General features: G+C 40.5%; 1 protein-coding gene across 4 annotated transcripts in view; it reads left to right on the forward strand.

The window, feature by feature from the left end:
* Nucleotides 1-508: 508 nt before the first annotated feature.
* The window catches only part of lpp (LIM domain containing preferred translocation partner in lipoma), a 179,246-nt gene continuing 153,179 nt past the window's right edge, over nt 509-26,575 (forward strand). For 2 of the 4 annotated variants that reach the window (XM_025902823.1, XM_005451220.4), the window contains exons 1-2: nt 509-754; nt 8,246-8,317. The gene's annotated coding sequence lies outside the window, so the exon portion shown is untranslated. Of the gene's footprint in view, nt 755-8,245; nt 8,318-12,061; nt 12,143-26,575 lie in introns of those variants that run through there. The other 2 variants (XM_005451219.4, XM_005451221.4) reach the window with 2 other exon arrangements.

The raw sequence follows: 26,575 nt of genomic DNA on the forward strand, positions 1-26,575 counted from the left end.
CTTATGTGCTTATCTGTGACAGGTTAAGTAATCATCTCACAATTTGCAAAGGAATCCCGTGGGCTGGACTGGAAAGCGTTTGGAGTGCTGGTTCTGGCCCCCATGTTTCTTTTGTAGTGATACAGCCCATGAGAAAACCTGGGATAGACTCAAGGCTGTCCCGTATTTTGTATTGTTGGCTGAAGATGATCTTGACATAGTTTTGTGTTATTTTTTAATAAACTTTTTATTTATTTATTTGTTTTTGGTGATGTCAGATACTAGCAGGCAGAGGCTGTTGTTCGTGCAATATGACAACAACACCTCGAATAAAGAGATTGGAATATGCAAACAAATACCACAAGTTAAACCGGACCCTTATTTGGAGGGCCGCTTCTGGCCCCCAGGCCACATGTTTGACACCAAATCACTGCACACTCTGCTTTCATTTACATTTTAAGGGTTCTAAGTATCGGTACGGTTCAATTTTTTCAGTATTTATTAGGATGACAGTTTATTTGAGGAGAAAGCCTCCAGCGTGGACCTTTGCTTGACTGCAGCGTGCAGCTGTGCGCACAGACCGGAGCTGTGTGCGCACTGAGGGCCGTGCTGTTTTGGCCTGCTGCCTTACATGGGCAAACCTCTGAACTGACTCAGACGAGCTGGAATTTCAGCGTGACGTCACTGCCTACAACTCTCCCAGAATTTGGATCAAGTAGTTTTCACTTTTTTTGGTGGGATTTCAGCCCCTGTGTTAGGTTTCCTAGAAAGCGAGGTAAGTGAAACTATACGTCGCACCTTTTCAAACATACGGGCGGTTTCCGGTGCAGTTTGACGTGTGGCTGTTAAGATCCTGGCTCTGGAGCAGTTCGTGCTCACTTTGTTCGGCCTTGTTGGGATGTAGTGTGGATTTTACTGCAGCTCGGACGGGTTCACAGTGAGGGCGTGGACTCGGTACCAGAGCCCGGGCCGGTAGGACTGTGACACGGGGAAACTAACAGAGCTAACTTGTCGCTAGCTGGTGCCGAGCTGGACTCAGTCATGCACAGAAAACACGTTCAAACACTGTGAAGCGGCTCATTTGGCTAAACGAGACTCGGGGCGTCTCTGCGGGGCTCCTAGATTTAGCACAGTGGTTTACTGCAGAGCAATGCGGAAGACACCAGAGCCCCCACAGAGCCCTCCATCAGAAGGGAAACATGTCGCTGCTTTTTACTTTAGAGCACCCAGAAACTTCCGTTTACTAAAAAAATAGTTATTTGTATCGTCGCTGTTGCTGCTTGTTGGAGTCGTTTGTCTCGGATTCGCCACGTTGTTCGAGTACTTTTCATAGCCGCGTGTGTTACAAAGTAACACATCTGTGCTTTGTTGGCGTTATTGCTACACAAGTATCCTTCACAGCAGGGGAGTCAAACTTTTTAAAGGCGAGACACGCCAAAAAACAGCTATCAATGCGAATCTGTGTTCTCCACTTTGGAAAGAAGCCTTTATGTTGTCGCTGATGACGTCAGTGACAATTTTGACTGTACTGTCAGGTGAAGGTACTTTTGAGCGTGGACACGTTTTTTTCGCTTTACCATAAGCGCCACCACATTATAACGTCTATGCATCTCACTATCACCCATCCTGGGTGGATCATCTAGTGGGCACTTTGAGCACAGTTGGGGCCCCCTCGAGGAAAAAAACAAGCAAGAAAATAAAGTTTTTATCCTTAAACCATACACCACTGTCAGTTCGGTTCAGTTTTGTTTATATAGTACCAAATCACAACAACAGCTGCCACTAGGTGCTTAATAATGTAAGGTAAAGACTCTACAATGATAGCGAGAGAACCCTCTGTAAGTAAGCACTTGGCAGCAGTGGGAAGGAAAAACTCCCTTTTAACAGGAAGAAACCTCAGGCATAACAAGACTCTGGGCGCAAGGCAAAGGGGACAGGATAAAAGACAGAGAGCTGGAGATTAAACTGATTAAATGCAAAGTGGTGAGAGAGTGGTAAAGAAACACTCAGTGCACCATGGGAAACTTCCAGCAGCCAGGTTTATTGCAGTGTAACTAAGGGAGGGTTCAGAGTCACCCGATCTAGCCCGAACTACGTGCTGCACCAAAAAGTAAAGTTTTAAGGTGAAACTTTAAAGTAGAGAAGGTTTCTGTGTCCTAAATCCAAACTAGAAGCCTGTTCCACAGAAGAGAGGTCTGAAAATAAGAGGTATGCCTCCCATTCTACTTTTAAATATACTAGGACGCACAGTAAGCCCGCAGTCTGAGAGTGAAGCACTCTATTGGGGGGGTATGATACTATGAGATAAGACATGGCCCAATGATCCATCATTTTTTCATCTGTTAAATTATTTAAATGAAGGAATATAGTACAAAAGTCAATGTTATGCCTGCCTGCCATGGGGATTATGTTGGATTTATGCTTTTATGGTGGTGGCACATTGTAACTGCAGACATTTATGAAGTCCAACCCCATAACCATGTATACACATGTATCAGATCAGCCTGCATTCACTGCAATTGGCCTTTTGGGCACCACTGTCGTCTGCTACGTGTTTCCAGCTCTTGCCGCCATTTTTCCCTTCGACTGGAAGAGACAAACAGTTTTAGTCTTTTGTAAACAACACAGCCAGCCTCAGGCATTGGTGTAGATATTTATTGAGACTTGGAAGCTCAAGTGACTGTTTGTTAGCCGTTTGTGTAATTATTTTACAGTTTGAAACTGAAACTATCAATCTGGCAGTTTTCTAATGCTTATCCGGGTCCTGGGTCATAGAGGCAGCTGTCTCGCAGCCACCTCCTCCAGCCTGTGGAACTGACACTGAGACATAATCTCCACAGTTTGTCTTGGGTCTGCTCCAGTGTCCTTCCTTTAAGATATCTTTGAAACATTTCACCTCTAAGGTGTCCAGGAGGCATCTAGTCAGTGAGCCACTTCACCTTACTCCATTTGATGTGGAGGAATATCAGCTCTGCTCTGAACCTCTTCTGAGAGACTGAGCCTCCTCACCCTTTCTCTAAGGTAGAGCCCAGACATCCTCCAGGGGAGGCTCATTTCTGCTGCACAGACACAAACTAGGCAGGTTAAAAGTCCAGCATCGATCATAATGAATAAAAATACTGCATCCTTTTTTTCTTCTTAGAAGCATAAATGAAAGCATTTTATGATCATGTGTGATGGCCTCCCTATAGTCCTGTATTCCTATCTTCTGTTGCAGTACCTGTTAAAACTGTTGGCTGTCATTCCAGCTAAATATCTGTCCTGTGATCATCTTTGGGTTGTATTAATGCATCCATAGATCACCACATGTCTTGGAACATTGTCTCAGTATAAGTGGGATATATACTTCTGCTGTTGTGTGTTTTTAAAATGCAGATGCACTGTATGTAAGATTGTTTCATGGTAAATGTATGGGTCTCTGCTTTTTACATTGTGTGGTTAACAGCCTTTTGAAAGCGTTTCAGAATCGGATAGTCACAGGTGATGCAACATCTCCAAAACGGTTGTTAACTGGTGTTGTACATCAATAAAATATGAAAAATTAGTTTACCCGACTAATATTTGTATCGGTGACTGGACAGGGCAGCAACATTCAGTTGTCAGATAATGAGTCATGCACATCCGTAGTGTACACCAAGCCAGGCTGAAGACCGGAGAGGAGTGCTTGTGCAAATAGTGTCCAGAGACATGGACTTTTCCCTTGCAGATATGTTTAAAAATGTGTGGTCTGTTGACGTAACCAGTACTGAGGCAATACCTCCGTATTTTGCTTCAAGATTTCCTCAGAAAGTTGACTAAACTGAACCCTTTTATACCTAAATGGGTCTGACATCATCTTCCTCTTTGTGAGTGAAACAAGAATCTTGGTCCAGGCTGTAGGTATTGTTCTGCCTTGGAATGAAAAATAAATCTCACTTTCTTCTTTAAAAGATTGAATTCAAACTTTGACTTGGATGTGAATTTCAAATCAATAACACCAAGGTCCCTTGGGAGAGCTGTCATCAAACTGAATACATCTGCGTCGCTCCGACACATTTTCTACTCAGGCAACATTAAACGGAACTGTCTTTAAAATCTCTGGCTAAAAGGAACTCGTTTGACAGCGTTGATGATGTTAAACTTAAAAGATGAGTGGCTCAGCTGCCTTTGAGCCTTGGCCCCCCCTGGTAGTTTTAGTCAAGTTATTCCACTGTTTGTGTTTCTTGGCATATTTTAATGAGAATGTCCTTCTCTGAAAGAAACAGCAGCAGTTTTTCATACTCATACAGCACGGCTTTTAGAAAACACCACCTCTATAATCGATGATAAACCAAAATCCAGCGTGGATCACTGGGAATGAACACTTAGAACATTTCATTTAAATAACAATATCCAGATGGTCGTTTAACACTTACTATCATCCAGCAGGTCTACAAGCCTTTAAAAAAATCTTCTAAGGCTGAAGATAATTAATTACAATTAGCATTGTTATGAATGGCGGTTAGCTTTGTTGCCTCATGGCAAGCTGATCCTGGGTTCGAATCCATCAGGCCAGAGCCTTTCTGTGTGGAGTTTGCATGTTCTCCCTGTGTCTGTGTGGGTCATCTCTCGGTACTCTGGCTTCCTTCCACGGTCCAAAGACAGCTTTAACTTTGGGTTCTTGACTAACTTAGTGTTTGCATTGTTGTCTGGCTAGCTTAGCATTAGCATGGTGTCTGTGCAAAAAGCCGAAGTTGTGTTAGCAGCTTAATGCAGCTGTTTCTGTCCTTTATTCAGTTTCCACTTTACTATCATGCATTTTGTCCTTTTGTGCAGTAAAAAAAAAGTTATGTCCATATCAACGCTGTAGACTGCGCTGCTATTTCCTCCACTGCCATGTGAACTGAAATCATTGGATTGTAGCGCAAGTGCAACTGGGACCACTAAGCAGGATCAACAGGCAGCTAGACTAACAATTCCAAGGAACTGAATTACTAGATTCCTGATTCCCATCCCTAGATCCTGAAGGACATTTGGATCTGAATGGGTTAGTGATGTTTTCTTGAGTGGCTGAAGACACTATCTCCCAGTTTTTCATACTCCATAAATTTCTGAATCTGCATCCAGATCTTAATCAACTCAAAACTCATCATTTGAAGTTGGGTCAAGCTCCACATCTAGACAAATCCTTCCATGACCTTTTAAGTAATCCTGCTAACAAGCAAGCAAACAAACCAGTTTGAACCAGTCACATTGCCTCCTTTTCAGAGGTTAAAAAACACATTAATGTCTAAATGTTATACTTTTTTTGAGAAGACATGCTAGCACTAAAATTGTCATGTATTCTATAAGAAACTTCCTTAAAGGATGACGAATGAGTTTATTGTTATTGCACAAAAAACAATAAAATTAATGCAAATATGTTAAATGAACACCAAAGATTGTCTGGGACCGATAAGCCCCACCAGCCCCATGATGCAACCTACACAGCATAGCATTACATGTCTGTGCCTGTTTAAGACTTCTGCTGTTCTCTCAGGTTGGGGTGTGACATTTAGTAGGCTGGTTTTCCCAATACTTCTATCTGACTCTTATTTAATCCAAAAGAATCCTGTAGGATAATTCGGGGTCGTCCCTTACAGCTGCAGGGCTCCTTCAAAGCTAAAATCTTTTCAGGGGGATTTTTATTTTGTAAGTACTTGCAGTATTTGTTTGATTGTTGAATTTTATGAGTGTTGATTTCAGATAGAAATACACACTTGAGCCCAGACAATGCTACTACTAATAATGCAGTCTACAGTATATAATTAATGTCCATTCAGCACAAATTGTAAACAAAAAGTAACATAAAGGTAGAATTTTTATATCTCATGGAGACGCAAGTCATCAGTTTGCTGTTTAATGTCTTCAATTGGGTCACTCTGGTTATTTGGATTTGCTGCTCCATAGTTTTAGATTCGTATACATTATTGAGGAGTTTTTTAAAGCAATGAAACTATTTGAAAGTTTTATTGCAAACAGGTGTTGTTTAAACTGCTCATATATCAGAATGTAGCGATGGGGTGTAGAGATGGGCTTTTTTGATGGGATGGAGTTCTTCTGACCAGTACTGTACAAAAGCCACCATTGATAGTTCTGTTTTCTTTTTCTAGGAAACAGATTTATTAAAAGATGTGCAAACATGCATGGGAATACAGTAAATAGGTCAAAAAGTTTTTACAGTTCCAACAAGCTTGAAAGTCAGTATTTGGTGTGACCACCTTTATTCTTCAGCACAGCCTGAACACTTTCAGGAAAGCTTTCCTGTTGTTTCTTTAAGTAGTATTCAGGAATAGTTCTCCAGGCTTCGTAGATGGATGTTTCTGCCTCCCACACTGTTTCAATAATGTTGAGGTCGAGGCTCTAGGGAAGCCAGGCCATGACTGATAGTGTTCCACTGTGTGTTTTCTATTCAGGTGTGATTTTATTGCATTGGCAGTGTGTTTTGGATCATAGTAAGTGTGGATCAAAACTGTACTTTCTGTAACAAGTACAACATCACTGGCTGAAATGGAGCCCCAAAACCTGACAGAGCCTCTACCGTGTTTTATAGATAGCTGCACCCCATTCCAAGATATGCCAAGATTTAAGCTAATTGCTATTTAAGAATCACCTTGTTGGTGCAAAAATACAATTTTATTTCCATCCAATTGTATACCAACTGTATGAAAAATGCCGACTCTTCGGCATTTTTCATGGATTCTGCAAAAGAAATGGGAACAAATGTATTTTTTGCCACAGGCTTCCAGTAACAAAGTCCCCCAAAATACAAATTAAAAGTGGTTCTTTGCTTTTATGTATAGACCCAACAGCAGTCCATCCATTTAGTTTGGTGCCTTTCTTATCCTTGAATGATTCATAGATCAATGTTAAGTAGCTTAGTAAACAAACAACCAAAATATCATTCATCTGAAAATGGTCAGGTACGAAGACTGGACTGAAAATTAGTAAAACAAAAAAACGTTGAAGACCTTCAGAAAACCCTGGGAAACCTTTGCTCTGGAGCACTTACATATCATACATACACACATACATATCAAAAGCCAAATACTGTATATATTAAAAGTACCTACAGAAACATTTTGAGTTATCATACGATGACATGACCTCCAGATTTAAAAGATTTGATAAATGTGATGGATCAGATCTCTGTGATGCCTCACCAGGGCACCATGCAGATCTTGCTTGTCAGTAATTCTTTCACAGTTACACAACCAGATCCCATAATTATGGAGCCAACAAGCTGACATTATCAGTAGATAATATAGTTCAAGTAACTCATCTGATAAAAAGCATGATATGGATTGCGTAATTTCTTTGTTTGACATGCAGAATAGTCACTGGTAAATGGGCCAAAACCAGTCTAAAATGCAGCGATACATATTTTTGCCCATGTGACCTCAGCCTGTAGAAAATCTATGTACAGTTACCATGAATAAGAATTAGAATATAAATAAGTTACCATGTTAATTATTCCATTATTACAGTCTTTATTACTGTTGGCTAGTTAATAGTTTTTTGAAGCTTAAAAAAATTTGTCACAGCCTGTCTTTGGTTGCAAGATGATTTTAATTTTGAGCCTCGCAGTATGACTGTTTTGGAGGGACTAAAATATTATCACAATTTTTTTCACCCTTTTATCTTTCAATCCAGAATTAGGTTTTAACCTTTTTTTAGTTTTGCTCCAATTTTGGCTGGATAAATTGGACATTCAACATTCTTACTGGTTTGGTGCCATCAGATGGAAGTCAGATCAGCCAGGCTCATTGAACCTGCCTGTTGGAGTATGTAGTGTCTTAAATTTGACGCCTAATCCCTTCAAAGTAATGAGATGCTTCGACTTGAACGCATGATGGCCAGTGCAAACAAATTGGTCCTTCACCTGTCAGGAGTGCATTTATATTGAATTTTAGTCTGTTAGTTCTCGCTGCTAAATAATTGTTGTGCTGTGGTGAAATATTTTCTGCGGTGTCACTTGTCAGCATTGTTGTCCCCGCTCTACATCTTTGCTATGAAGTATTGCTCCCAGAGGGGTGACAGGTGCCTGACAGACTCAAATTTAAATGGACAACCAGCGCTTAGGTTCATACACGATTTATAGGAAGCCTGCCCAAGGTTCATCTTTCTGCTGATGAACAACACAGTCATGGGAAAAAAAAAATGTCTGTGAGATGACAGGACCAACTTACCATGCCAGTGTGGGTCCTGCATAGCACAATTAAAGTTGTGTAATCCATTTGAGTAACACTGAGTTTTTTTTATTTCTCAGTGTCAACTGACTTCAACATACGGCTTTCATCGTCTTCCAGAAACACTACAGCGACGTCAAAGTGGAGAAAAAGTAAGAGAGCTTTTTTGCTTTGCTGGGTTTTACCTTTTTACATGTTGCTGTGTTTTCTGTCACGTGGTTGTCAAGCTTGGTTGGAAGGTTAAGTGTACTAATTTCCACATTGTAGAAATGTAGGGACTTGGTTCTGGCCCTGAACTTCATGTTCTACCATAAAAGCAGCATGCCCACAATGAAGCTTTTATGATGGGCTCAGTGTTAAACAGTACAAGCAGTTACTTGTTAATCATTGTGTTCCTTCCAATGAGGATTCCCATGAACTTGTTATTGCTCTATTATCTTCGTGAGCTTTTGTACATCAGGTGTAATGTCACTTATCAGCAAGCCTTAGCGTGGAGGCAAGTGAGTCGTGCAAATGTAAGAAAAAACTTAACGTATTAGCCGCCACTTCCATAATACATCGCATTCTCCAACTTGTTTTGGTAGTGGATGTGCATTGTGGGTAATGTAGGCATTACGAATAAAAAAAGAATGCTTGGAATCATCTTAATTACCTCCACAAAGGAGGCTATGTTTTTGGTAGCATTTCTATATCTTTAAACACAATAGCTCAAAAAGTTTTGAATGAAATATTATCAACTTTGTGAGGGTGTAGAGTGGGGTCATGTTAACAATCCATCAAAACTTGGCTTGCATCCACCAAAGGTCGTCAGGGTTAACTTATTGATTTATTGGTTGGAAATGGACATTTGTGGTATCAGGTACAATATAAATGACTTAAAATATAATGTCAGATTTGACCTCTTACCTTTCCTTCAAGGTAAATGATCTAAAGGTCAAAGTGATAGTAATGCTATTTAAAACTATATCTCTTACTGCCATTGTTTGTATTGATAGAATAAAGTCATATTGGGAATGGTGTATAGGAAATCTAAATATCATGTTTCTTTGCACTTTTGCAGTTCAAATAAGGTCAAATTTTCAGAAAATGTCTTTTATTATTAAAAGTACGCTTAAACCCCTGACTTTGTTTGTTTTGGCAACACTTACTGATATATAGAGATTCTAAATATGTCATCATAGTTTGCATCCAAACATTGTGACATTTGACTTCTGACCTTACTATTACCTTGCTTGATTGTGAGTCTGCCAGTGATAAAGGAGACCAAATGGCTTCATTTTCCCCCTCACACTGTTTCATAGGCAGAAGATTGAATCCAGTCTGAAGAAGTTCAGTGTTTCCCACGCAGACTTTACCCCAGCAGGCCACCGTCGTGTTTCAGCATTCGCCCAAATATGTTTTGATACACATTACTTTGGTAGGGTGATGCCACCAATGATTTACTCGCCCTTATGTTATGTTGAAAGTTCAGTTCCTGCTAACCAGCTGGCTCTGGCACTTCCTGTCTCATGCTTCAACCTACCAGGCAGTTGATTTCTTTCAGTCCAGAAAGTTTTTACCCCTCAGCCTTAAAAGACTGATGTTGTTTTTTGGTGGGTGAGCATACAGGCAGGCAGCGTGGACACCTAAGTTTGTGATAACTCGAGAATAAAGCAATGTAGGAGGTTCAAACTGATATCACAGGCATATCTTTTTTAAATGATTCATATTATTTATTGTTAGTTTCAATGTACAGCACTTTGTGTCAGCTATGGGTGTTCTAAAAAGCTTTTTAAATGAAGATGCTATGGTATGATATCTACTAAAAATCTCAGATGAGTTTGATTCTCCAAGACCTCAATATTAAGGACAAAGGTTAGAGGACAGAGATCAAATCTTCTAAAAGTCTTGTGATTGCGATAACTGGAGAATGAGGCGATGTAGGAGCTTCAGATTGATACCATAGATGCATCTACCAAAAATCTCAGAGACCTCGACCTCGAGGTCAGGGTAAGGTTTCTGAAAATCTTATATATTGTGATAACTTGGGAACAAAGCGATAGCAGATATGGTGGACACACCTTTAGGTTCCTTAGGTTCATCCAGCACAGACTTAGGGAATGATTTTGACCATAAAGCATATCTTACAAGGTAAACCACTGGTTCCAGACAGTCTTCCATGTGATGTCTGTGGGTTCAGATGGGGAAAACCCCCAAGTGGCAGTGGTCTGAGGTGTCTAATGGACCTGTACACAAGCACAGAGAGCCGATGAACTTCTTCAAACCAGTGACAGCTGCAGGCGGCCTTGTGAACATTTCTTCCTTCAGATAGATCTTGTTGACTGAAGCGTGTCTTATAATTGTCTTGGATTGAGCTGACCTAAACGGCAAGTGACTTTATGTGGGTGGAAAACACACCTCAGTAAAGGAAAGTGGTGAACTTCATAATCAAAATGAATGTTAAAAAAAGTGATTGTTTTGTTTTTATTTTGTTTGCATAATCATTAGAAGCCAAAATCAAGAAAAAATCAGACTGTCATGGCCGAATGCTGGCTGTAGGAGTCTTCTCTGTCCTCTGTGAATTGCAGGGTCATTGTAACCAACACCTGTGTCAGGTGGAGTTCCAACGTGTCAATCTCACAAGGCTGCAAAGCAGAATGGGGATTACCATCTAAAGTCCAGGAGGGCCACTCACTAGACAGGCAGCTGATTTTTGCTTTGAGATTTATCATCAAGTATTACTTAATGATTTGTTTTGGAAAGCTTGGGTGCGCCTCCATGCTGCCACCTGATGCTTTCAAATTCTGTGCAAAGACTGAAGTTGCATCAGACTGGCTTATAAGCGCCTTTGCAAAAATGAGTCGTGAAGTTTTTAAGGCTCTTCTGTGTTTACATTGCAGCTGCCTTCTCGTGAGGCCCCATTTAGCAGTCTCTTCTAATATCCTTCCAAACATGCACTTGGAGTTCAGCTTCCTATAAAAGTAATGCAAATGCCAAAAAAAAGGGCAGAGCTTTACTTTAACCCTGTAGACCCTTCGTGTCACAGACGTCTCAGGTGCACATTATTTACATATGTGGCATTAGTGAGGGGAAAGCTTTGACTTCTCATTTAACTGTTCAGACTGACTTTGAGTCAGATTTCTATCAAGTTTGTTACAGAAAACGATTGCCCGCATTAGAAATTAGGGGACTAAAACAGAAAATGTATGTTGAAGTGTCAGTGAATGGTCTTCTCCTGTGGGATTTGAATGAAGTGGGCTGAGCTGTTTCAGGAAATGAGCACTCTCAAGCCAAGTTGCTCCTCAATACACTTCCAGTCCATGCAGGGCGTTGTAATGTTCTCTCCTACCGGCTGTTTAGTGGCTGACCTATGGCACTCATGGGGCGTAATCAGACTTTAATTACACCCTCTTAATCACTTGAAGACAATCTGTGCGACAAGACCGCTCCTCACAGCACGTGGGCTGTTGTTACCTGCTAATCTGGCCCTGCTTTCCTGGTTAATAGGGAGTGAATTATATTGATATTCACTTTATTTTGCATTTCTTGGAGATTCCTGTACTTTTAAGGCCGCTCATTTTTTCTTTTCTTTCTTTCCTTTTTTAAACTATATTCTTTTAAATAGAAGAGCACACACAGTGTCACCCATCTTAGGTCAGACTCAACTCAAAACAATGTGAAAAGTCTCTACAATCATCATTATTATTCCAAGTGAAAGGTATGCACCGCAGAACTGGCTCCGTGGAGTGACTCTGGCTCACAGAGTATGGCATTCCAAGCTAAAAGCAAACCAAACTGATATTGCCCTCCAATACCGTCTTCATATTTTCTCCATATTTGGAAGTGTTTACCTCCTCATGATGGTTGACAGAGGTTGGATGAGGGGATGTGAGTCATTTCAGCTGCACAAGGCTTTCTGGGGGTGAGAGGAGTCTTCCAAGTCACTGCCATTTAGTGAAGCTAGCAGTTTGTGTGCCTCAGTGATCTAAAGAGAAACTGTGAGTATCATTATGTGCTTAATTTATAATATAATCACTTAAAAGGAGCTTAAGTAGCTGTTTCACACATGTATTTCTTTGCATATAATGCGGCTGCTTTTGGGAAACCTTTATCATTATTATCATAATATGAAAAGGTGAGGGGATCGATTTGGATTGTTTCTCTGGCTCACCAGATATTTTCGGAAAATGTTTAAAAAGTTCAGATGAGCGCATCGCTGCGGTGACACATTTTTCTGACTGCAAGACTGACTTTGTACGCAGATGTCTCAGTTATGCCAGAAAGTTAGAGATGAAGGTGAAAAATGCAAAAAAAAAAAAAAGAAGTGTTATGTCTGACCAAACCGAACACACATTTTTGGGGCAGAACTTTTTAAATAGCCCAGTATGTTTTCCTGTAGCTGTCCTGTGGTTGAGTGTGAGTGAGTGAGTGAGTGAGGGGCAGCTCAGGTCATTGAAGAATTCTGGTTCTGCAAACAGCCACTCTTACTGATAGCTACACCTTAACAGGTCTGACCTCCCTCCTGGCTCTTACTTTCACACTTCAAACACTTAATGGCAGCTGCCTGGCAGTTTTTTTCCACTTCACAAGTCGAGCAAGAGGTAAATGATTTTACTTTGCTGCGAGGGCTCAGGCTGCTGATTTTAGTGATGGTGTGGTCTGATTATCTAATTACTTCTATCTCTAAATTACACTGGGACTCTGTAAGCCTTTTAACCTGAGAGATAAACTGCCTGCGTAAATGTTTCCTTTTAATTTGTGTTTTATTACATGCCACTGAAAATATGTTTGAAATGATTATTTACACCGTTTAATGTTAAGTAGTTTCCGCCTTTGTGGGAAAAAAAACTTCTCTGAGCCATGGGGGTTAGACATGTGACCTTTAAGGGTGTGCTGAGATATCTGGTGACAGATATTTAGTAGGGCTGCTCAGTGATGGCAAGCATTATACGTACAGTGAGAATCCAATTATTTTCTAATGTAATAATTCTGATCATTGTTAACTTGAGATTTTAAGTAACTGAAAAGCAGACTGGTTGGCTTAAAGGTCAATTGTGCTTTTATTGCAGGAACCTTATGAAAGGAGAATCAAAAGCCCCGGCTTAGGTGGTAGTGTTGTTTATTTTAATGATAGTTGTAAAGTGGCATCAATATTTATAGGAAAATGACTCTCTAATCAGGGTCTTTTTGAAGAAATTTAAGAAGATTTTAAGTCTGTGTTATCTTGCTAAGCAAAAGTTTATACATTTTAGTGTAATTTCTGACTATTTAACCAATAAAAATGTATTTTTTCCCTTGATTTTCCTTTGGGGGAAGGACGAAACCTCCTTGAGGGAAGCTCTAAAATTTAAGCAGAAAAAACCTCAACCACTTTTATAATTATCTTAAATAAATATTGAGCTCCAGCCCTGGGTTTTATTGGATTGTGAGCCAGCAGGGAGTGAGCGTTAGGGATTTTTATGATGTTTTTATTATAAACAAGCTCCAACTCTTACACCGGGTAATGTGTTTTGTTGGATTTTTAACTTTTTTTTTTTTTTAAACGTAAACATCAAAAGAGTTTAAAGTACTGTAAAGAGGGACAAACAGAAGTTTCTTCAGTATTCCTATTAAGAAGAATGAGATGGCTGATCAGTTTTGCTGGTTTAATAAGCAGTGACACACGCCGATCACGGTGTTACATCAGTCTTTAGGGGCATCTCTAATACTCTTAAAATGACTTAATCTGGTCTCGCTCTTCTTTGAGTATCCTTAATTTCAAGATGCTGGCACACCCAGATTGGAGGAGATTGTGTGTCGTTTTTTTTCTCTTTCTCTAAAGTCAAGTCTTCCAAATGAATCTCGTCAACAAATTAAGGCATGATTAACAGGAGCAATTACACTGAGGAACCAGCTGAGCTGAGGAGAATCAAGCTAAAGTGGAGGAGATTATCTTTCCTATTAAGGAGAATCACTTTAGGGTTTGATTGCTTTCTGTTTTTCTGTTGAACTCCTGTTTACTCTGTAACTAATGATGTTTTCTTTACAGCCATTTTCCTGTGCTGCTTAGACCTTTAGAGTGCAGATCAAACTCACACATGTTTAGTGCGGCTCCTGTTTTCTCCTGTGGCATCAGCGATGATGGACGTGACATATTCAGGAATTAGTCAAGCTTTGGAATGTGTGCTTTTTGAGGAAAATCAAAATACGCAAATCTTTATTCATATGTCAGAATATGGCTGGGCATCTTGATTTAGGGGTTTTCCTCGCAGCTGAGGCTGAATTTTCTTTCTCTCGCACTCATGCTGAGTCAATAAACAATCTCAGACGCATTATTTTTCAGGACAAGTCAAAGCTTTGGCCGCGCCCCTCATTTTATTGTTGATTTGGCAGCATGCAGGTGGCCTTTATCATGTTTGAACACCAATCATCACCTCAGTTTAAGGTCTTCGGCACTTTGAAGTAGGTTTTCCTCAACACTTTGCCTGCATTGATTATCTGCGTTCCCATTACAAAAAGAGGCCCGCACCCTGCGCTTAATGTTGTGATCCACCTTCGTGTTTGGCATGTTGTCAGATTTGTGTTGACTTGTCTGGGCCAGGCATACGCTGACATATTTCATAATAATCGAGTCTCCAACTTCTGCTTAAATTTACTGTGTTTCGGTGTTGTTGTAGAGCTCAGACTTTCCCTCCGTACGCTGCCAGTGAACTCTCGGCTCCCGAGGCCTGTGGCCATGTATTGTGTTCTCTTAAGTTCAAGTTTGGATTTTTCCTCAATTTGTTAGATTTAGTTTGCCTATAAATTTAGAACAAGAGCAGTCAGTGTGTGCGTACCTCTGCCTAAACTGAAAATTCACTGCACACCATGCAGGAGGAAAACTGGATCCAGATTAGCTTGATATTTTGAACATCACCATGATGTGTCCTTATTTAAATCGGATATTTATTCCAACTTAAACGAGTCCAGTTTTACTGGTAAACGATTCTATCCTAAAATCTCTTCTTACTGATCCAGGTTGACTCAGAAATGTCATCAGTTCTATGTTGGGCCAACTGCCATCTCTGACAGGATTTTCCTTTTCCAGAGGTAAATATTAACATAAAAAAAGAACTTGAATATATTTTGGTACTTTTAATTGATCATTTACAAAAACCCTTTGAAAGAGAAGAAAAAGGGGGAAAAAAGAGAAGAAATTTAGGGCTTATAAATACAGGAAACTCCAAAATTTGACCCATCAGGGCGAGCTGATGGGAAAGAATGGAGGCCCATCTCTAAAATGATTTATTGAGACTACTTGGGTTTTTTTTTTTTTTTAGGCACTGCTTTCTGCTTGAGTAGAACAAAACATTGTCAGATTTCTCCCTCTCGTGCTCTTGCTGCCCTTTGTTTTTGAAATTCCCATCTTTTGTTCTATTGATTTTTCCTACTAGTTTATACTTTCTCAGTTTCTGGAACACAGTAGGGACTCGCTGAGGAGCAGGGACTTTTTTTGGAGGCATGAACCACAGTTAAAAAAAACAAAACAATTATTTTTTTTTTGATCAAACTATGAAGTTCCTGAAAGGGTTCCCACGGAAGTTCCTCTTGCCTAAAATGTTTTCTTGAGTCCAGTTTCAAACGTCAGCATCAGCCTTTAATTCGTATTTTTTCTGGCACGTCTGAGCCTCATAACTTCACAAGTACAGGAGATATCTATGCGAAATTTTCAGGGATGAAAAATACATTTACGCTCCGTTTAAATCTGCAACCAGATCAATTTTACACCCACTCCAAGTGTCACAATCTAAAGCTAAGATCTGTTTTTGATCAGAACAGTTTTTTTCTATAACCAGCTCTGAGCATCAGGATGATGAAATATGTCATAGTTTGAATAAACTGCAACGGTTTAATGTCTGTGACGTAGAGAAACAGAAACAGCCACTGGTAACCTGGATCTTTGATCTGATTTCGGATAATTCACTAGAGAAAACTTCAAGGCATTTAAGGCCCTCACTTTTGAAAGGTCTCCTTTTTTATCTTTACCCAAGACTCTTTTTCTAGCCGTGATTCCTTTTATATTAAAACTGTTTCTATTAGTATTATTATAAGACTTTAAGCAAATGTAGCTTAGGGTGGCAAAATGGAATAAAAAAACATTGGTGTCTATATAATAGACAGATGTCATTAATCTTATTCACATATATAAGTGATGGTCATGATACTCATATGATTCATCTTGATTCCCAAAGGGGGTGATGAAGGCTCAAAAAGTGCTGGAAAGAATGACATGAATTAAAGAGCGTTAAATCTTAAGCCCCTGCCCCCTCCTCGTGTACTTCAAGGGCCTGCAGCTCAGAAAATATTCATAAAATGTGGGAGAATTTCTGCGCATTGCAGCGCAACAGAACAAGTTTTTGTTTCTGAGCAAGTTGAGGTGAGAAGCGCCGATTTGATTTTTCGTGGAGAGGAGCCATTGTCATAACAGTAAATATTTCACACAGTAAACCACGAGGCGTGCCCCAATCATTTAGGATCAGATGCCACTAAATGATTAATCTCAGATTAGACAGAAGCTCGAGGCTAATGGGACACTTTACACTTGCTTGGCATGCAGTGACAGATGCTGGCCTCTAAAGACCATCAAATTACTGAAGCATGCAGTTGGCAAAACACGGGGCTGTTAATGAGGTGCCAGAATATTTCAAGTCCAAAACATAAAACAGATTGGAATGATGACAGGATGAAGAATTCAGATTTTACCTTTGTATGCTGTGAAACCAAGCGATTTGAAACGCTTATTATTAGTACTGTAAATGACCTGAAACTTCTTTAATCGGATTCAGACTCATACATTTTGGAACATTTTTTTTGTGTGTGTTTGTGTGTAAAAGTCTGTTGTTGCCCAGAAGTTGCCTTTGTTCTCATAAAGTCAATGAGACTGGGGGAAATACCATAGCATAAACCTCTCTCTTGAGGTTGATTTAAAGTCGAGGAGGAACTGTAGGCACGAGAGGAAGTGGTTGGTAAAACCTGATGTTTCAGGGTTTTGTGTTTGGAGTGGATTTCAGTGCTCTCTGCCAGTGTTTGAGAAGTTAAGGCAATGCTTACAATGCTTAATTGACTGGCAAGAGTTGTGGTTTTCCATTACGTCAGGCTCGGTACAATTCCTAATCTTACTGTGTCATTTTAACTCCCGACTGTGGTGTCAGCAGTTGAAGTTTTACCCCATCACTCCTTGAAAGAGCTGCATTTATCAGTCTCCCGTGCCCACTTGGCTCATTGGCAGGATTAATTGGCAACAAGTCCCCCGTGGTCCAGGAACGTAGTTACCTACTGACCCAAATCATTATCCTGACTGGAAGCCGCTGTCTCCACTCCACCGGCTTACACCTGGGACTGAGTCTTCACGTAACCTCGCATTCGTCCCCGATGCACCCGTACATCACGACTTCAGTTTTCTGTATCTGCAAGAAGCAGGCTGTGTATGCAAAACGGAGGCGTGACAGGTTATTTGTTACCCTCAAGGCCATTTTGTGGTACTTGTATGTAATGTTTTGGGATTAAGCAAATATATCTTCTGATTTCGACTTGTGATTTGGGGCTTATTCGTGTTAACGTGGTAGCTTCTTTTCAGGAACTGATGTCTTTTGATTTCAGGCCATATCTGTTGCAAACAGGGTTTTCCCCTATTTGCTACAGATACGAGGTGTTTGTTTGAAGCAAACAAAGCTCTATCAGGTGAAAAGGATGTTTGCTTTGACAGCACAGCTTTGACAGATTGGAAACGTGAGTCTCTGCTGAAGCTAAACAAACCTGTAATGTTGTTGTCCTATCAGAATCATAGAAGTTTTACAAATGTAATTGTTTATTATTGTTTTCAAGAAAAAAAATGTGAGAAATTTGTAAAAGAGCTTGAAAGCATCTGAGGAAATAGATGACTGGTTGTCAACTGTTGAGATGACTTTTACCTGACATCCATGGGAACATGTGCTGAAGATCTCTCCATGATATGGATCCAAACAAACACATCCCAGAGAAAACCCCCCCACTGAAGCACCTTCAGATAGAGCAAACAATGACATTTATTTACTGTAAAATAATTAACATTAAAATCTGCAGAGAATAAAGTCTCATAAGTTCTGTAAAATCACACAGAAAGACGGCAATAAACTCCCTAGCTAGAAACAAAATGCTACCTAGTATCCAATTTCATAATCATTCAAAGCCAAACTTAATGGCTTTAATTTCCTCAGTGTATTATTTTTTTGTGTGTAGATATTGTAGAATATGAAAATTGTAATACTGTTTAAACTAGTGCTGTCAGCGTTAATCTCGTTAAAATGATGTTAACGCCATAACCACATTAATGCGGCAAATCTCCGTTAGCGAGTTAGCGCGGATTGCCCCGTGCGTGGGGCTGCACGGCGCTAACAAGCTAACCGTGCTAATGCGTTGACAAGCTAACCGTGCTAACGCATTGGCGAGCTAACCGTGCTAATGCGTTGATGAGCTAACCACGCTAACGCGTTGACGCCGTGCAGCCCCACGAACGGGGCAATCCGCGCTAACTTGCTAAAGGAGATTTGCCGCGTTAATGCGGTTATGGTGTTAACGTCATTTTAACGAGATTAACGCTGACAGCTTGTGAAAATGTTTAAACTAGTGCTAACTTTGAAGTTCTAGTCCAACAATACAGTTAAATTAAAAAAAGAAAAAAAAAAAGAAGGAAGAAATGGCATCTAGAAAGTGACCTTTGCTGTGTATTTAAAAATCACCTCAATTGTAATTCTTTATTTTGTCTGGTAATAATACTGATTGAACTTTATTGGATTCTGAAAAACGATATAGCAACAAACATATACATTTAAAAATAAAATGTCATGGCTTAACTAAATGGAAAGCATTTATCCGCAGAGATAAGAGCAGTAATGCAACAAGGTTCAGACTCTAAAGCACCTTTAATGCTATTACAAGTATTTGGGAAGAGGTGGAGGGGACTTCCATGTATAACATAAAGAGAAAGCTTCTCTGTGGGTCCACATTTGCATTTACTTGCACTATTCACATGTCAGATATAATACATGAGGGGTCAAAGGGTATGCTCTAGGTCTTAGTGAGTTGGCCTAGAATCCGCTTGGTTAATGGATTATCCAATTTTACATTATATACTGCTGCGTGCAATGCGAGTTTGGTAACAATGTGCAGCCTCCCTCGGTGCTCACATACAGCGCTTTCACATAATATGGCTTTGTTGTTGTTTTAAGCTCCCTGATAGGTTTAAGCTCAGGGTGAAAGGGGGCCTTCTGTGTCAGGTCTGAGGTCACTTTTGTTATCATCAGACAGATCCAGTACATTAGAAGTATTCCCTAATCTCTTAAAACCCTCTGCTGGCCCAACTTTCATTTGTTGTAGAAGGATCAAATTAAAAAGAGCCATATTAACCAAAGCCCTAAATTTGTTTTGCCACTTTTCAGGGATTGCACTTGTTGGCCTCGAGCTCTAGTCTGTGTAAATGCAACTTTTTTTCTGATGCTGATGATTAAAGCGTTGCGAAATAAGCCTTGGGCATTTTTCTAGTATCTAGAGTTTATCTCTAAGAAAAATGGTTATTTTCAAGTTTTGGTTTTAATAAATATGATGAGACATCAGTATTTGTTTACAACTAAACTTTATTTTTTTCCCGTCTCCTTTGTGGAACGGTAGTCTCGTGTGGTTGAATGGTGAGAAGGGGCTGTTTTCTCTGTTGACACACAAAAAACTCTTCATACTTTGAATTTTTGTGTTTTATTACACGTTAGTCTGTCAGAGCGGTTAAGAGGGCAAAGGTTTAAAAGCAGTGAATATGACACCAGTGTTTCTAATTTGATGGACCATGGAGGCGCGTAGTACAAGCTGACCTAGAACATTTGATGACTCATCTAAATTTTTTTCCCCCCAAACATTCAGTCATTATTTGATATATTATGAAAATTTCCCTCTTATTTTAAAAAGTCCCGTAACTGAAAGCCAGCCCTGTCTGGCCCTTACTGTTTGCTTCTCAGGTTGCTTTTGTGCCAGCTTTTGACATCATTTAGCTGCTTGTGGCTCTCATCGCACGGTCGTATGGTCAGGCAGCATTTTTCCTTTTTATTTACAAATCCTTTGAAGCCGACGACATACAAATGCCTTCAGTGTTTTTTTGTGTATGATGCTCGCTGTGCTCTCAGCTACTCTAAATATTTGGATCACCACAGCACTCATCACTGTCACTTCTCCCTGACTGACTCATCAAAAATAAGAAGGCTGGGATTTATGATATCGATACTGGCAACGATTTTGGAGGAGAAACTGATCCTGGCTGTCACTCACAAGCCAGTCTTTTATGATCTAACACTGAAGAAGATGTTTTCCTATAAACAGGAATAGCTGTGTTCTGGTTTCCTCTAGCATCCCCTTTGCTCAGTGTGGCTCTGAACAGACATCTGCATGCATGCCTTTTTTGTGGCCCCACAGCCTCTCTGCTTAGACTGCATATTACAGCCCACCAACTACACATGTGACATTCAGGTGAACAGGAAAGACTACTTGTCCATGGTGTCTCCAGCTAGCTGTGTTGGTGTGTAAACGCCACTTAAGTGTTTGAGAGCCCTCATTATTTAGGTCTCGTCTAATCCCTTACACTTTTACTTAGGCCTCAGTCACACAGGCTTGGAGACCAGTTGGCATCCCCCTGGCAACCAGTAGATGCAGAGGAAAATGTGTGTTTCTGTGGCTGTTTGGCGACTGGTTGCTGGAGTTTGTTGATAATTGGTCGCAGTGGGTTATGTGGTGCAGCACCGAAATCCTGCTTGTGATTGCTTTAGCACATTGCTATGCTTGTCTGTAGCTAGTATAGAAGACCTGTCACTCTGTTTGCTTGCAAACACTCACAAACTACAAACTACTAGTGGTTCAAAAGTGAACAGTGCTACACAAACAGGAACTAAAAGTCATTTGCTTTCAAAGTAGAAGTTTCACCTTTTGAAATGTGTTTGTTATAACTGTTATTTTGAAGGTGAATGTTCTGCATTTGTGGTTTGAGTCACATTTTTCATGTTTCAAGGCTGCTCCGTGGTTAGTGAGGGTTTTGCAGACATTTCAGTATCTTCAGTGTAAAATACAGGCGATTGTGGCAATCTACCTGCAACCAAAGCAAATGGTGTGAGATTTTTTCCCTTTGTCACTAAGGCCTTACACCTTACAGCAAATCAGTGGATCGACATTTCAGTGTGTGAACTGCTTTGACATAAAACATCAGATCTAAGCACAAGCTCTACTTTGCGTGAAGCAAATCTAGTGTTTTTGTGTTATGTATATTTACGTGATAATTTTTTTTAGACTCTGGGCCAGTTGATTATTCAGAGGAAGTTGAGTCAGTTTTAATTTAAAGGAGATTAGTGTATTTTGCTGCTTCTTTTTGAGGAACATTTCTCTGAAGGAGCCTTTAAAAAAATAAAATAAAAAATTCTGTTAAAACACTGAAAGTCTCCCTTTTGTTGTTAGTAATATTCAAGCCAGCATAGTAACCATTAACCAGTTTACTGCAGCTCTGCTGAATGCCTCCATAGATCATTAGATAATCAGCTCACTACAAACCCTCAGTGGGAAAGTACTGGTCTCGCTACACATGCTTTCTTTACTTGCATATAAATGAAATGATAAACCAGCAGTGCTTTGGGTTTAGTTCATACAAGGAGCAGTTTGTGGATCGACCCTCACACTGAACCCGCACAGACAGGCCAATGCAAGGACTACAAATGCTGTATCATGAAAGAAATTGAACATATTGGTTTAAAAGGTCTGTGAGAGAGCCCTCCAGCTCTAGGGGTTTTCTCAGTGCGACAGCTCTGAGCCCTCACAGATTTATCAGAGATGCATGTAAAAGTCTGAGAGTCTGTGATGGTGGACTTGGGACTGGTTCGTAGGGGCAAGTAGGGAACAGGAGGGAGGGACGTGCAGAGATGCAGTTTTCCCAATGCAGCATGGTTGTTATTATGTTCAGCATCTAGGGTTTCTGTCTGAAACATGCAGGTATAATCAGGAGAACAAACCAGTTAGTAGGCAAACAACATAAACAGGTAACAGGAAGGCGGGAAAGGCTGGTCCCTGCAAGGCAATATTAAACAGGCTAGGCAGGTGGGGGGATTAGGTGACACTTGGTGGGGGCAACCTGTGGACAGGTGTGGAAAATTCCCAAAAGCAGAGTGGAACTTTCCAGAAAACTCGGGGAGTTTAGAGGGGGAACTGTCTGAATGTGTGTGTGCCTGAAGATACACTTATACACAGGTGTGACCAAAATTCCTTAAAGAAAATCTCAGTTTGGAAAAAAAGTGTGTACATGTGAATTTACAAGTGATGCAGACAGACATGAGTACAAACAATCTTTAATCTGCCAGCTCCCTGGCACAAAGTCCGTGCAGAGGAAGGCAATGACCTGTTTAACTCGCAGTGAGCGAGTGGGTGTTGTCTGTCCCACCCTCGCCTAAATCAAAGAGAGCGTTTTCATCAGTGAGAAGCAGTCTGAGTTGGACCATGTAGTGTGTGGAAGGGCAACTGTTGACAATGGGCTGACCTCATTGATGTCTGAAAACACACTCACACACCAGTTTTACTTTTACTTCTGGAACTCCGAGCTGCAGATGCAGCTCTCCTCATTTGTGCACCTTTATTGCCGAGATCAAAGGAAGTGACAATCTCACTAAACAAAAGTCTAACTGGGTTACAAGGATAAGCAGTTAAACAGTCATAAAGACTGTAAATGAGATCACAGTTTAGTCTGATAATGTTGGCAGTAATCTGTAATTGCACAGGAACATTATGTGTCCGCACAAATATGAAAAATGCAGTTAAACAGGAAGTGGGACTGTAATCTGTTGTAGACAGCTTGCGTTTTATTTTTCCTGGTACATTTTGTTTACTCTTCAAGGACCCAGCAAAGGGTTTGTAGTTTTTAATTCTATCATTGAAACTTTGTGTAATTATACTACGAAAGGTGTAATTACAAATTCAAACCTGGAGCTGAAGTCTGTAGTCTTATTTTTTTAGTCCAGGTGAAGCTCTCACGAGCGGTTAACATGTCAGGTATAGAGCAAAGAAGCCACTTGTTTCCTTATCGAGGTTATTTTCCCTGCACTTGAGTCTGCCTTCGGGCCTATTCGTGCAAGCCCACTGGTCCTGAACTGTGCCTAGTTCAGAAAAGGGTGCCGTGCGCTAATTTAATCTGAACATGGCTTTCACTCTGCTCTAGTGCTGGAAAGAAGTGGTTATAAATACACCATAAAGCCCAGGGAAAAGGGCAAGGTGTTTACAGGGATATGTATTTTTCATTGCTTTGGTCTAGCTTTTCGGGCTGTAAACATTAAGGCCCAATCAAGTTGTCCGTTGTAGGAGCACTTAGAAAGCATGTGTCCACAGAGGAAATGGACCCAGCTTCAGACCTGGCAGATCTGTGTGACAAGTTTGGGTCAGCTGTGCAACGTGAGCATTCGCAAACATCACATACCCTGTTAAAAACAGCAAAGTGGTCCAGAGTGCAGCATGGAGTTGAAGGTTAGAACAAAGGTGATGTGTGTACAGTGTTTTTAAACACTTTTAATCCCATCTGTCGTAACCTGACGGGGGAAAAAAAGAGCTTTTCAGGACCCAAATTACTTTTCTTTGACAGATTGTGGCTCTTTAGAATTGTGTAAATGGTCTAATGTACTTGGATGATCAGTTCTGTTTGATAGGAAAGTGCTCTATCTGAACAGTTAATGGCTTTGATAATTTTAGCATTTAGCTCATTGTGTTTTTTCCTTGGAAAATACTTCAACCTAAGTTATCATAATGGATGTGACATTGAGTGAAATTGCCTCATTTTATTAAGTTGCTATCAAAAAAAGATTGCACATTTCTTTGCCCATGTCTCTTTAATTTATTAGTGCAGCTTTGTTACTGCCTAGCTAACAAAGAGGTTTTCAAACTACAGCAGAGTTGAAGAAGGAGAGTTCAGAGTAGTTCTGGGTGACAGTACAGGGGAGTACACAGGTAAGCCGGGGAAGAGAGTTGGGAATGACATGCAGTACATGGTCCATATGGACTGGAAGCTGGTGCCTGCAGTAGGCCTTCACCTTCTGGGTCGCTTTCACAACCTGCTGAGCTATACCAGGTGGTTTTATGTGAATTATAATTTTTTTCTTGTAAACAAATGACAATAAGAAGCCAAAATAAGCAGTAAAACTTTTTTTTCCCCTTATGAAACTCTTATTTTATGTACAGATGGTCATGGTTTTTACCCGTCAGTCATAAAAGACTGATGGGTATTGTCGACATCCTGTCAGCTGAGCAGGCAGACACCCAAGTTTTTGAATGTGATAACTCAAGAAAGAAGTGATGTAGGAGTTTCAAATTGATACTATTGCTGTATCTACTAAAAATCTTCGACAAGTTTGAATATCGTTGACCTTGAGCTCAAGGTCAAAGGGTCAAAGGCCAAGTTTTCTGAAAATCTTGTGAATGTAAGAACTCAAATAAGACGACATAAGATTTTGAAATTCATTCAACAGGTGCATCTACTTAGGTGGCTAAGAGATAAACCTCTAAGATAAGATAAACCTTTATTAGTCCCACACGTGAGAAATCTTTGGTCATGGCAGAAAGTACAACAGCAGTAAAAAATTAAGTAAAAATTTAAAAAAGAGGTATTACTGGCTGCTGACAGTATCTTTGAAAGTGGAATAGTCACCATTTTTGCCACAGGGGTCTGTTTTCTCTGTTGTCTTTATACCCGCTGCCTTTGGGATCTATTTTCAGGAAATACAATATTCCCTTTCACTGTTATGCTGATGACATCCAAATTTACTTCCCCTTGAAACTGGATGTCTCCGTCTCACTGCAGCCTCTGCTTAACTGTCTACATGATGTTAAAGAATGGTTAACACAGTAGCGGTTTTTGATATGGGCGGCATCGTGGTGGAGGGCGGCATCACGGGCATTGGCAAAAAAAAAAGTTGCTCGTACTCTTGCTGCCCTGACGTCTTGCCAGCGCATTTTGGGGATGGCATAGGCACCGATTGGTTTTCTATCGCCCATTTGCTGGGAGTAAGGGTGCCCTCCATATGCGAGGTGCGCCTGCTGCTTGCGGCACAGGGAGGAGAGGGCGGGGCGGCGGGGGATTCTCTGGCTGGCTGGAGCGGCATTTAATAATAACTCGCAAAATAAAACAAAATAAAAACAAACCAACAAACACAAAAACACCAGACATTATGATACAGACTTGTAATCTGCACCAGTTTTTCAGTTTCAGTTTTTTCAGTTTTTCAGTTGTTGTTGTTCAATGTTTTTTCGAAATTCTATACACGAAAAGTGAGTGCGAGAGCCCTCGGTGCGCCTGCTTGCTGCTGTGCTGAAGTCAAAGTAAACTTTATTGTCATCTAAGCTGTATACAGTACAGTATATAGAGAGACGAGACGACGGGGCTCCAGTTACAGCAGTGCAAGTAAACAAACAATAAATATAAGAAGAGTAAGAAAATATCATTCCCGCACTGTAAGAAATCTCTGAGTGTTTTTAGATAGCTCTTTTAAATTGGAGAAGCAAGTGTCCAAAGTTGTGAAAACCAGCTTTTATCAGTTACATGAAATTGCCAAAGCGGAGTCTTATCTTCCTGCTAAAGACCTAGAAAAACATATTGATGCCTTCATCACCTCTAGGCTGGACTACTGCAATTCTCTCTATTTGGGTCTTCAACACTCATCTCTCCATAGCTTGCAGTTAGTCCAAAATGCTTTTTATGTTGTAAGTCAAGTGCACCCCTTTCCTTCACAGTGGTGCATCTTTGCCCCGACCTAAAAGCCCAAGCTCACTCACAGTTTAGTTTAGCTTGAGCCAAAGTGAGAGAAAGACAACATCTGGTAATCAAAATTGATCTGGAAGAAGTAAAGATCATAAAAGAATCTCATATTTCAACCTGTGGAAGAATCATTAACGGTGGTTTCTAACCCGGTTTATTTTTGGCACCCTGGGACTCCACCACTTTTCCTGTCACTGATGTGCAGGTCTCCCGAGGGACCAAATCTGCTGCCACCTGGGCTTCTTCGCGCCCCTATTGGCATCTACACACATCTTGCCGACGAGGACCATGGCCCAGCAGATACCAGCACTAGTCTGTTTCTAACTCCCCAAATGTCCCTGTGCCCCCCATCATGTCTAAGTAGTAATTGTGCTAAATTGAGTTGAGGTGTGATGTGCGGTAACAGTGACAGGTGCATGCTGCTGTTGCTGTCGTTTGCCAGAGATCGATGTAGCATGGCACGGTGTGATTCAGAGGTCATGGACGACATGACATTTCCTTTCCCACCTCTTTGCTGCACTTTACTTGAAAGAGTTTAGTTCTTTTCTTAGTCATATCTCAATAATGCACATATTTTTAGATTTAGTATGATGTAAACTTTCCAAGGTTATCATTGTTGACA

This window comes from Oreochromis niloticus, linkage group LG23 (genome assembly GCF_001858045.2).
Source record: "Oreochromis niloticus isolate F11D_XX linkage group LG23, O_niloticus_UMD_NMBU, whole genome shotgun sequence".
Classification (NCBI taxonomy): Eukaryota; Metazoa; Chordata; class Actinopteri; order Cichliformes; family Cichlidae; genus Oreochromis; species Oreochromis niloticus.